Source organism: Phyllobates terribilis, unplaced genomic scaffold (genome assembly GCF_046119375.1).
Source record: "Phyllobates terribilis strain yellow unplaced genomic scaffold, ASM4611937v1 Scaffold_7__3_contigs__length_470593459, whole genome shotgun sequence".
In the NCBI taxonomy this organism is placed as follows: Eukaryota; Metazoa; Chordata; class Amphibia; order Anura; family Dendrobatidae; genus Phyllobates; species Phyllobates terribilis.
In genome coordinates, this window is record NW_027362767.1 from 284,505,403 (window position 1) to 284,517,499 (window position 12,097).

Genomic DNA, 12,097 nt, shown 5'->3' on the forward strand with positions numbered 1-12,097 from the left:
GCCTAGGCCATTCCTGCACAGCCTGAACCTTCACCCTTTGCTGGAGACAATGTAGCCCATAAAACTAATTTTCTGCACAGCGAACTCACATTTCTCCAACTTAGCAAAGAGTGAATTATCACTCAATAACTGCAAAACTTCACGTACACTCTGCCAATGGGACTCTAAATCTGGTGAATAAATCAAAATGTCATCCAAATACACAACCACATTCTTACCAATCAAAGGTCTCAGGATGTCATTAATAAGGTTCTGAAAAAATGCATGTGCTTTGGTAAGACCAAAAGGCATCACCAGATTCTCAAAATGACCTACCGGAGTGTTAAAAGCAGTTTTCCATTCATTACCCTCCTTCACTCGTAACAAATTGTATGCCCCCCGGAGATCAATTTTAGAGAACCACTTGGCCCCCAGCAACTGGTTAAACAAGTCAGGAATTAACGGCAATGGGTAGGAATTGTGTACGGTAATCTTACTAATTTCACGAAAATCCAGACATGGACGTAAATCCCCATCCTTTTTTTAACAAAGAAAAATCCAACTGCCACAGGCGACTTAGAAGGTCTAATGTGACCAGCAGCCAGGCTAGTCTGTACGTACTCCTCCAAGGCCTTTCTTTCTGGAATAGTCAGATTAAGCAAGCGACTCTTGGGAAGAGTAGCTCCAGGAACAAACTCAATGGCGCAATCATAATCCTTATGAGGAGGTAAAACTTGCGTCTCCTCCTCTGAAAAAAACCCTCCAAAAATCTTGAATAGGTACAGGTAATTCCCTTTTTTCCACAGCCGCAAAGCGACCATTACAACATTTATCATAGCACTTCGGACTCCAAGACTTAATCACATTAGTAGACCAGTCCAGCAAAGGATTGAGCAGTTTTAACCAAGGCAAACCTAAAACGACCGGAGGGGTAAATTATCTAATACAACCAAGTCCAAAATTTCTTCGTGAACTCCATTGATAGTGAGGGGAAATGCAGCAACCTTGTGAGTAATACATTTCAGGGGATTGTTATCAATTGCAATCACAGAAATAGGTGATGACAAAGGTTTGGATTTCAATTTAAGGTTTTCCAAAAACCCTTAATGTGATTGATAAAGTGTTGAATCACAATCCACAAATACCTGAAATTCAATCAAATTTTCCTGCAAAGTAGTACTCCCAGAAAGAAATATTCCTGCAGAGCATAAACAAGCTATCCGGGCGTAACTGACCTTTTTTTTTTCTTTACTTAAACGAAGCTCACAATACTTAATCAAATGGTCAGCTTTACCACAATAAAGACACAATCTCTCGGCGAACCTCCGGTCTCTTTCCTGAGAGCGGAGTGACATCGCCCCAACCTCCATCAGATTTTCTGGGGACTAGGACCTGACATTACAGAAGTATTTACCTCATTCACCCTGGACCTCAATCTCCTGTCCACACGAACAGCTAACTGCATGGCATCCTGCAGAGTCTCAGGTGTGGGGAATGCAATTAGCAGATCCTTAACCCTTTAACTCAGACTAGCAAGAAATAAACATTTCAGCGCAGGATCATTCCATTTGACTTCTGAAGCCCATCTCCTGAAGTGTGTGCAATAATTTTCAACATCACCTGACCCCTGATTCAAACGCCTGAGTTCTGCCTCAGCAGATGAGATTCTATCAGGATCGTCATATAATAGCCCCATAGCAGAAAAAAATTATTCTACAGACCATAAACACGGATCATTAGGTTGGAGAGAAAAGGCCCACCCCTGTGGTTCATTGCGCAAAAGTGACATAATAAAACCAATGCGCTGTGATTCATTCCCAGAGGACCTTGGTCTCAAACGAAAATATAACAAACAAGCATTTTTAAAGGAAAAAAAATCTTGCTGCTTACCATAAAAAACATCAGGCAGTCCTACCTTGGGTTCCACAAAATGCGCTCCAGAACAGCTACTCACGTGTTGCTGTAGCTCGGCCACCTCCAGAGACAATCCCTGCAAGCGTTGAGCCAAATCCTGGACGGAAACCATATTGATCCCCGAATTTCTTTCCTTTTAGTTTTTTGGGCTGGACTTACTGTTATGATCTGCAACAAGTACTAAGGAAAGATAGGGGAAAGCTGTCCTTACAGTAAGACTAAGCTGAATCCCTACGATGTAGCGGGCTGACTGTTCCTAGCGAACAGACCCGCCTTAATCCTTGGCTAGTCTGAACGAAGACCTATAGCATAAGGGGAGGGGTCCCTAAAAGAACTAAGGACTGGGATAAAAATGGGACACCTCCTAAACAGAGAAGTTGTTGCAGAACACAAAAAGACAAACTGACAAAAAGGTACTAGAGGCCCCAGAAGGACCAAGCGAACTGACAGAGAAAGGCACCGAAGCACCAGGCTAGAGAAACAGTCAAACACTGAAGTCCAGCACTGCCAAAAGGGCGGAGCTGGAATATAAAGGCAGATGGTCACGTGACCGCAAAACACAAGATGGAAAAAACAAACAGGAGGGTTCTAACATAAATGGCTTCACCCAACCAACAACCATGAGTTGAAAAAAACTTTTTTTGTTGTCATTCATATTCTCTGAAACAAGGCCAAGAAAGGAAAAATAAATATATATATATATATATATATATATATATTTATATGGGGGTTGGTACTCACTCAGCCGCTTTTAAAGTAGTCACAGGAGTCAGTTTCTTTTAAAATGTCAAGGGTGGGTTCATTCGGACTTCATAAACCGCACTCTCCATGTAAATGAAACATAGCCTTGTCTGGCAGAAAGTAACAAAACAAGAAAAACAGTCCATAGAGTGCTACGGGTTCGTCCACTACCATTCAGTGTCCTGTAGCACAGACATGCTGGAGATCTCCATACCTCCAGCCACAGACACTGAATGAGACACTCGGTCTCCATTTTATACACAGGTCCTGGGGTGGGGATATGTGAGCCGCCAATCCCGCCCAACTCTTATGACTGCTCGGAAAAAACGTCCCTGATATTCCCTATTAACCCTCTCAGCACTAAACGTGCTGAAGCATGCTTTCCCAGTTTTACATCACCGAAGCTACTAACCTGGGTTATGCATATCTCTCGTCAAGGACATGTACATATCTCCCGTCAAGGACATGTCCGGCAGCCATCTTACAATATGTATATACATATACATACATACAGTTGAAACCTGAAGTTTACATACACTATATAAAAATACACATATGCATGTTTTTCTCAATATCTGACATGAAATCAGAATAAACCTTTCCCGTTTTAGGTCAATTGGGATAACGATAATTTTTAATATTTGCCAAATGCCAGAATAATGAGAGAGAGGGAGAATGTTTTAAGGTATTTTTATTACTTACTGAAAGGTCAAAATATTACATATATTTCATTAATATTTGGTAGCATTGCCCTTAAACTGAATGACTTGGGTCAAACGTTTGGGATATCCTTCCACAAGGTTCTCACAATAGTTGGTCGGAATTTGGGACCATTCCTCCTGACAAAACTGGGGTAACTGATCCAGGTTTGTAGGTCGCCTAGCTCGCACCTGCCTTTTCAGCTTTGCCCATAAATTTTCAATACAGTTGAGATCAGGGCTTTGTGATGGCCATTCCAAAACATTGACTTTGTTATCCTTAAGCCACTTTGTTACCATTTTTGCAGTATGCTTCAGGTCATTGTCCATTTGGAAGACCCATTTCTGCCCAATCTTTAACTTCCTGGCTGATGTCTTGAGATGTTGCTCCAGTATTGCCACATAATTTTCATTTCTCATGATGCCATCTATTTTGTGAATTGCACCAGTCCCTCCTGCATAAAAAAAACTCCACAACATGATGCTGCCACCCCCCCGTGTTTCACAGTTGGGATGATGTTTTTAGGCTTCCAAGCTTCTCCCTTTTTCCTCCAAATGTAACAAGATCATTATGAACAGAAAGTACTATTTTAGTTTCATAAGATCACAGGACATGTCTTCAAAAATTAAGGTCTTTGTTCCTGTGTGCATGTGCAAACATTAATCTGGCTTTTTTATGTTTCTTTTGGAGTAATGGCTTCTTCCTGTCAGAGTGGCCTTTCAGCTCATGTTGATACAGTACTCGTTTTTGCAGTATGCTTCAGGTCATTGTCCATTTGGAAGACCCATTTCTGCCCAAGCTTTAACTTCCTGGCTGATGTCTTGAGATGTTGCTCCAGTATTGCCACATAATTTTCATTTCTCATGATGCCATCTATTTTGTGAATTGCACCAGTCCCTCCTGCATAAAAAAAACTCCACAACATGATGCTGCCACCCCCCCGTGTTTCACAGTTGGGATGATGTTTTTAGGCTTCCAAGCTTCTCCCTTTTTCCTCCAAATGTAACAAGATCATTATGAACAGAAAGTACTATTTTAGTTTCATAAGATCACAGGACATGTCTTCAAAAATTAAGGTCTTTGTTCCTGTGTGCATGTGCAAACATTAATCTGGCTTTTTTATGTTTCTTTTGGAGTAATGGCTTCTTCCTGTCAGAGTGGCCTTTCAGCTCATGTTGATACAGTACTCGTTTCACTGTGGATATTGACACAATCTTACCAGCTTCCGTCATCATCTTCATAAGGTATTTTGCTTTTGTCCTTGAGTTGATATGCTCCTGTTGAACCAAAGCACATTCATCTCTGGGACACAGAACCCATCTCCTTCCTGAGCGGTATGATGGCTGGACATTCTCATCTTGCTTGTACTTGCGTATAATTGTTTGTACAGATGTATGAGGCATTGTACCCAAGGATGAGCCAGACATGTGCAAATCCACAATTCTCTTCCTGATATTTTGGCTGATTTTTTTTTACTTTCCTATGATACTATACAAAGAAGCAGTGTGCTTCAGGTGTGCATTAAAATACATCCATAGGTGTGTCTCTAACTCAGATGTTGCCAAAAAAACTATCAGAAGCTTCCAAATTCTCGACATCATCATATGGGCAGTCCAGAATTGTTTAAAGGCATAGTAATCTTAGTGTATGTAAACTTTTGACTTTGCAGTAAGTAATAAAAATGCCTTAAAACATTCTCTCTCTCCCATTATTCTGACATTTGGCAAATATTAAAAATTATGGTAATCCTAATTGACCTAAAACAAGAAAGGTTTATTCTGATTTCATGTCAGATATTGAGAAAAACATGCATGTGTCTTTTTATATAGTACATGTATATATATTCATCGCAATATTTGTCCAAATGACTGTAGCTTTATTCCTTATTTAGGCACAGTTTGAGCCTTGTCATTAATATTATATTGTGTATACTGGCTATTTCTGCATGTGGGGTTTTGGCCATTTCTGCGCCATTGGAGGTTGATGGACCTTATTATCTCTGTCTTTCTCTTCCTCTCTTTCAAAATTACTTATCTGTATATTCTCTAATAAATATATATTTTTATAATTGAAATGGCCTCTATTCCCTTTTTTACCGTAGGTTTACAATTTATTATACTAACTAGGAAGCTATAATATGTATGAAGAGTTATTGGTATCTGATTAACTGGTAATATTCTTTATAATGCAGATAGTTTTATAAAGGTTCAAGAATGCTCAAACAAATGTAGGAGAAGGCATCACAAAATGAGAAGCTTTCACATTAGTCTTATAGACAAACAGTGGTCATAAATCAATGAAACAAAGAAAAGAATGGAGCCAAAATATGATTGTTATGGTGCTGCTAACAAACTGTGGTACACAGATGGAAACTCTTTCTTATGGGCAGATGTCAGTATACATCACTTCTGTACCTGAAGCTAACATACTCGATAAAGAGCTGTCAACTCTCACAGCTAAGTTACTCAGTGCAGCTGTGTTATTTGACAGATGCCCAATAGTACAATCTGTACAAAGAAAAGAAAAACATTTTCATCTTTGCAGTGTACCTGTAATTAAAGAAGCTTGTTCATTATAAACTGTCTGCTGCTCCCTGCTACATCGCTGCAAGTGAGTCTCCTGACATGCCCAGCTCTGCTAATCCACTGGGCTCTGCTACATTACTCAACTCTGCTTCTTCACTGGTCTCTGCTTTATCGACAAGTCTACTCTACAGTGCTTTTTTGCCTTTGGTCTGTAACATTACACTTCCAGTTACCATTCAGTCACCAAATACTTCATTCTATCAAATGCCATAGAACCGAACCTCTACTACCTCCGTTGCTTCTACTAGTTCATCCTGCTGCATCAACGTCATCTGTCCGTGCTGTATTCCAACAGTCATCTAGACTAATAGTTTCTAGGATCCATGTCATCAAGTGATATATAACATAAAAAATTGTACAGGTCCTTTAAATCCTATGAAAACCTAAAAAAGGCCCATCACAAGCACAGGGCACTTCCAAAATCAAGAAATACCGAAAAATGAGAAGCCAGTACAGCCCATATACTGTAAGAATCAGGTAACAAACTTTTATTGATAGAAGCAATTATAATAAAATCAATTACAATTGTATAGGGAGAGGAGGACTGCAGAAATCCCTTTAATCCAAGGTCAAAATATACAGACAAAAAATTGTAGCAGTACCATGCTTGAGGGGGATAGCAGTGTAAATAGCTGATGATATGATAAACCAAATAAATCCCAATTGTAAATATAAGTAAATAGTTCAACAATAGATCCTATAGTGGTAGAATCCAGAAGAAAAATACAGGAATGAGTGACGGTCCAAGTGGACCCTGATTCATCCACAATAGGATATGGAGTGGAAAATCAACAAGCCAATGTTTTGTTCACAAAAAAAAGTATAAAGTAAAAAGACAGTAACATAAAAATAATGTTCTCTAGTGGTCAGTGTATAAAAAGTACATAAAAGATATGCATGGTAAATTTAGACAAAAAGTAATAACCTGTAGTGATGCCTGGACCAGAAACCAAAAGCGCGTTTCGCGTTAGCTTCTTTCTGGAGGTGTACATACAAGGCAACCTGATGTCTTTAAATACCCATAAATCCGTAGTTCGGCTGGGCGTGTCACTCATACAGGAAGAGCGGTGAGCTGGAAGTGGTGGGTTCGAGGTCCGATGTCAAAAGTCGCCGCTCACTGCTAATTCATTAGAGGTTTAGGGAGGAGAGAATGACATCGGAGGGCGCATTACCACGATGACCGAGGACACCTCAGTGAGGGTACGCTACAGAGTTGAGAGGGGTACTATTATTTTTTGTCTGTATATTTTGGTCTCGGATTAAAGGGATTTCTGCTGTCCTACTCTCCCTATACAATTTTAACTGATTTTCTAATTGTTAATATCAATAAAATTAAACTTTGTTACTTGAGTCTTATATTAGCTGCCCTGGGTTCCCATTTTTTGGTATTTTTTTATTTGAATCCTACTACACTGTTGGCACTTTCCATACAAGTTTCCAGGTGGATTAATATGGGCACTTTATGACTACTGAATATGCAAAGCTAGGCAACCAAGCCAGGACTATTTCTTTTTGCCTCCAGAAATAGCTCCTTGGACTTAGACTCCAGCTCTAGCTTTACAGATTTTCCTAATATTCCTGGACAAAAGTATATTCAAGGCTCTCAGTGATCTGCATGACCATAAGTTCAGTTCAACAATTCTCCCCATTAAATGGTGCCTGGTATAGAAATCATCTGTCAGACACCATTAGCATTAGGCAATATATATTTTTTTGTTATTTAGTGGCTGGTTTTTAGCTAAGATACTATCATTATCGTTTCCATGCCATAGAGCACTTCCATTCCAATGTTCCATTTTGTTAAATTGAATAAGCTAAAAGGAATGTGTCTAATGACATCTTACTGTGTAATGGTTGACTTGTGATCCATAATTCAATTACATATAACAAGGTGGCATGATGGAATGAGCAGAAAAGACAGATAATGGTGTTTACCACATGCCACAGTTTTATAGAGAATAGGGAGCGATGCAATAGGTTTGTTATTTCTTTAGAATAAATATACCGTATTCAAATAGACACAAGAATAATTATGACAACTAGAGATGAGTGGATTGTTTGAAATCTGAATTCGCTGGATTTGGCGAATTTTCTCAACCGATTCCATTTGTGACAATTAATCCTCATTAGCCAAAATGTGGATTTTTTGTACGGGTTAAGCTAAATTTTCATTATCATCCATGATTTAGCTGACCTGTGACTCGGTATGGGAAATGGCCAGCGCTCCTTGCCCCCCCCCCCCCACCTGAATCCCACCCCGATATTTGAGATTGAATGGTGTTCTCCATCTTCCCCAACACTATTTTTTCCAAGAACAAACACTGGCTGTTCATCTCTTCCAAAAATCAACTGGAAGAATTTTTTCTGGTGTGTTATGTCCCTTAGTCCCCAGGGTGCTGTGGGTCATTGGACTATGAGACACATTGGAAATTCTGCTATCTACACTATTAAGTGTTATGGTGGGGGAGATGTGATCTGAGCAGAACACTGACTTCAGCAGTCAGAGGCTACATCATCCTGCAGTGATTAAGATGCATGATGAGACATATAGCTGCTGCTAGCAGCTAACACATTCTTATTAGTGATGAGCAAGCACTAAAATGCTCGGGTACTCGTTGCTCGGGTCGAGCAAATTAGAATGCTCGAGGGCTCGGACCGAGAAACGAGCCCAATTTAAGTCTATGGGAAACTTGAGCATTTTTCCGGCAGCCCCCCGGCGGTCTGCAGAGGGCCTAAAAATTGCCCAAATCGATGGGAACAGTGCTCAAATAACATGGAAGACCCCTGGAAGCATCTCTGACTCCCAGGTCACTGCTGTCAACAATGTTGTCAGAGTATTACGCCATTTTTTACCAACTCACAATAAAACATACAAAAACGAAAAATGACTTGTAGGGTCTCCTATAGTGGTAATGCCCAAGCAGTGACTGCAAGGGCAGCCAAAATTTGGGAAAAATCCCAATAACAATTTAAAGACACATAGAGGTGGGCCTCAGTAATGAGTATGACATGTTCCCATTAGAAAGGAGCGGGTCTTCTATCCAGTTATAGGGTATGCAGTGAGTCCAACGGCTGCCAATATTTAGGAAAAACCCAATAACAATTTAAAGACAAGTAGAGCTGGGCCAAAGTAACAACATGTTCCCATTAGAAAGGAGCAGGTCTGTTATACAGTTATAGGGTATGCAGTGAGTCCAATGGCTTCCAAAATTTAGGAAAAACACCAATATCAATTTAAAGACAGATAGACCTGGGCAACAGTAACGACATGTTCCCATTAGAAAGGAGTGGGTCTCCCGTACTGTTCTTGCATATGCACTGACTGCAAGGCCTTTCAAAAATTTGGAGGTACTCCAATGCCCTTTGCAAGAGATGTACATGAGGGCCTCCTGAAATTTTTTTTCCCCATTATTAGCAAGTGAATCTCCCATACCGTATGCCTATGCAGTGAATGCAACGGATGCTAAAAATTTGGAGGAACTCTAATGCCCCTTGCAAGAGACGTAGAGGTCGGAGGGTTTCCTGAAAACAATGTTCCCATTGTTAGGAAGTGGGTCTCCCATAGTGTTTGCCTATGCAGTGAATGCAACAGCTGCCAAAAATTTGGAGGAACTCCAATGCCCCTTGCAAGACATATAGAGATCAGAGGGCCTCCTGAAAACAATGTTCCCATTATTAGGAATTGGGTCTCCCATACTGTTTGCCTATGCAGTGAATGCAACGGCTGTCAAAACTTTGGAGGCACTCCAATGCTCCTTGCAAGAGACGTAAAGGTCGGAGGGCCTCTTGAAAACAATTTTCCTATTATTAGGAAGTGGGCTCCCATACTGTTTGCCTATGCAGTCAATGCAACGGCTGCCAAACATTGGAAGGAACTCTAATGCCCCTTGCAAGAAACGTAGATATGGTGATATGGTAGATATGGTGGTGATATGGTGGTGGAGGATGAGGATGAGGAGAAGGAGGAGAACAAGAGCAAATAGCCAAAGATAGAGGTTGTTGGGAATTGAGTTACAGCTCCCAAAAAAAGACACTGGATTTGAGTTTATATTAGGCTGCTATAATTCGGTGGTGTTGAGAAGTCTGGCCCAATCCAGACCTTGTTCATTTTTATAAGAGTCAACCTGTCAGCATTTTCAGTTAACAGGCGGATGCACCTATCAATTATAATTCCACCAGCAGCACTAAAAACCTGCTCTGATAAAACGCTAGCAGCAGGGCAGGCCAAGGCGTAGAGAGCCAGTTTATGCCACGTGTCCAGCTTGGATACCCAATAATTTTAAGGCACAGAGAAATCATGGAGGACGTTGGTACGGTCGACAAGGTTCTCCTTCAGCATCGTCCGAAACTTTTCCCTCCATGTGAGAGTACCACACGCCTCAGGGCCTGTAAGATGAGAGGGGCTGAGAAAACTGTTCCAAAACTTTGACAGTGTTCCCCTGACTCTGCTGGATTGGATTTGTGTCTCTCTCGCCTGTATTCCTTGGTTGTCCAACGAACTGTGACCTCTGCTGCCAGCATTTTCATATGGAAATTTTTTTAAAAATTCCGCAACAAGGGCATTCTGGTACTGCCCCATTTTATTTGGCTTCTCCGACGCGGGAATAAGAGACAGAAAGTTCTCCTTGTAGCATGGGTCTAGAAGTGTCACCAACCAGTAAAGACTGTCACCCAAAATTTGGAGAACGCAAGGGTCATGGGAAAGGCAGCGTAACATAAACTCAGCCATATGTGCCAGACTGCAAAAAGGCAAGACTTCCGTGTCCTCACCAAGATGATGACTGACCATGCTCTCCTCCTCATCCGCCTCCTCCTCCTCAGGCCATCCACGCTGAACAGACGATATGACAATTGTGCAGGTAGTACCGTGTACAGCGCTGGAAACTAGCTCCTGTTCTTCCTCCTCCTCCTCATTGTCACCAAATCCATGTTGGGATGAGATGAGGCTGGGCTGTTTAGAATCACCCTGAATGGTTCCTTGCTCCATCTCATCGTGCTCTACCTGCAATGCATCGTCTGTAATTGTGAGCAGAGAGCGTTTCAGAAGACATAGAAGTGGGATGGTGACTCAAATTTTTGTGTCATCGCCGCTCACCATCTTGGTGGAGTCCTCAAAGTTTTAGAGGATGGTACAGATGTCTGACATTCATGTCCACTCCTCAGGTCTTATGTGTGGAGTCTGACCTGAATACCAACGGCCTTGTTGATGCTGGTAGTCAACAACTGCGCTCTTATGCTCACAAATCCTTCCCAACATCTGCAGTGTAGTGTTCCAATGTGTGGGGACATCTCACATCAGTCGGTGAGCTGATAGCTGCAAACACTGCTAAAGCACGACAAGGGCGGCAGAAGCTGTAGCTGACTTTCTAAAATGCCCACATTTGCAGAGTACTTTGACAAGCAGATCCGGCAGATCTGGGTAGGTTTTCAGAAACCGCTGAACTACGAGTTTAAGCACATGGGCCAGGCGTGGTATGTGTGTGAGCTTGCCTCGCCTCAGAGCCGCCACCCGGTTCCGGCCATTGTCACACATGACCATGCCTGGCTGTAGGGTCAGCAGTGCTAGCCACAGATCTGCCTGCTCTTTCAGAGCTGTCCACAACTCTTCAGCATTGTGCGGTTTGTCACCTAAGCATATTAGCTTCAGCACAGATTATTGCTGCTTGGTCGAGGCAGTGCTGCAGTGCATCCAGGTTCTGACTGCAGTGGTCATTTTGGAGATGGAGGCTGAAGAGGAGTAGGAGGAGGTGCAGGATCTGTAGACCGTGGGGGCAACCCTGATTGACACAGGGCCCGCAATCCTCGGCATCGGGAGGACGTGTTTTGTCCCAGGGTCCAACTGGGTCCCAGCTTCCACTATATTAACCCAGTGTGCCGTCAGCGAGATGTACCATCCCTGCCTTCAAGCACTTGTCCATGCATCCGTGGTTAGGTGGACTTTCCCAGTAACTGCTGTTGAGGGCACGGCTAATGTTGTGGGATACATGCTCGTTTAATGCGGGGACGGCACACCAGGAGAAATAGTGGTGGCTGGGTACCGAATGCCGAAAAGGCAACATTTTGAGCGCAAGCATTCTCGAAATGTGTGAATTTAGTAATGTGGCCTGTGGGGTGTTGGCTGTGTATTTGTGCCTGCATTCCAAGGACTGGGGTAGGGACAACTGACCGCTGCGCTGGGA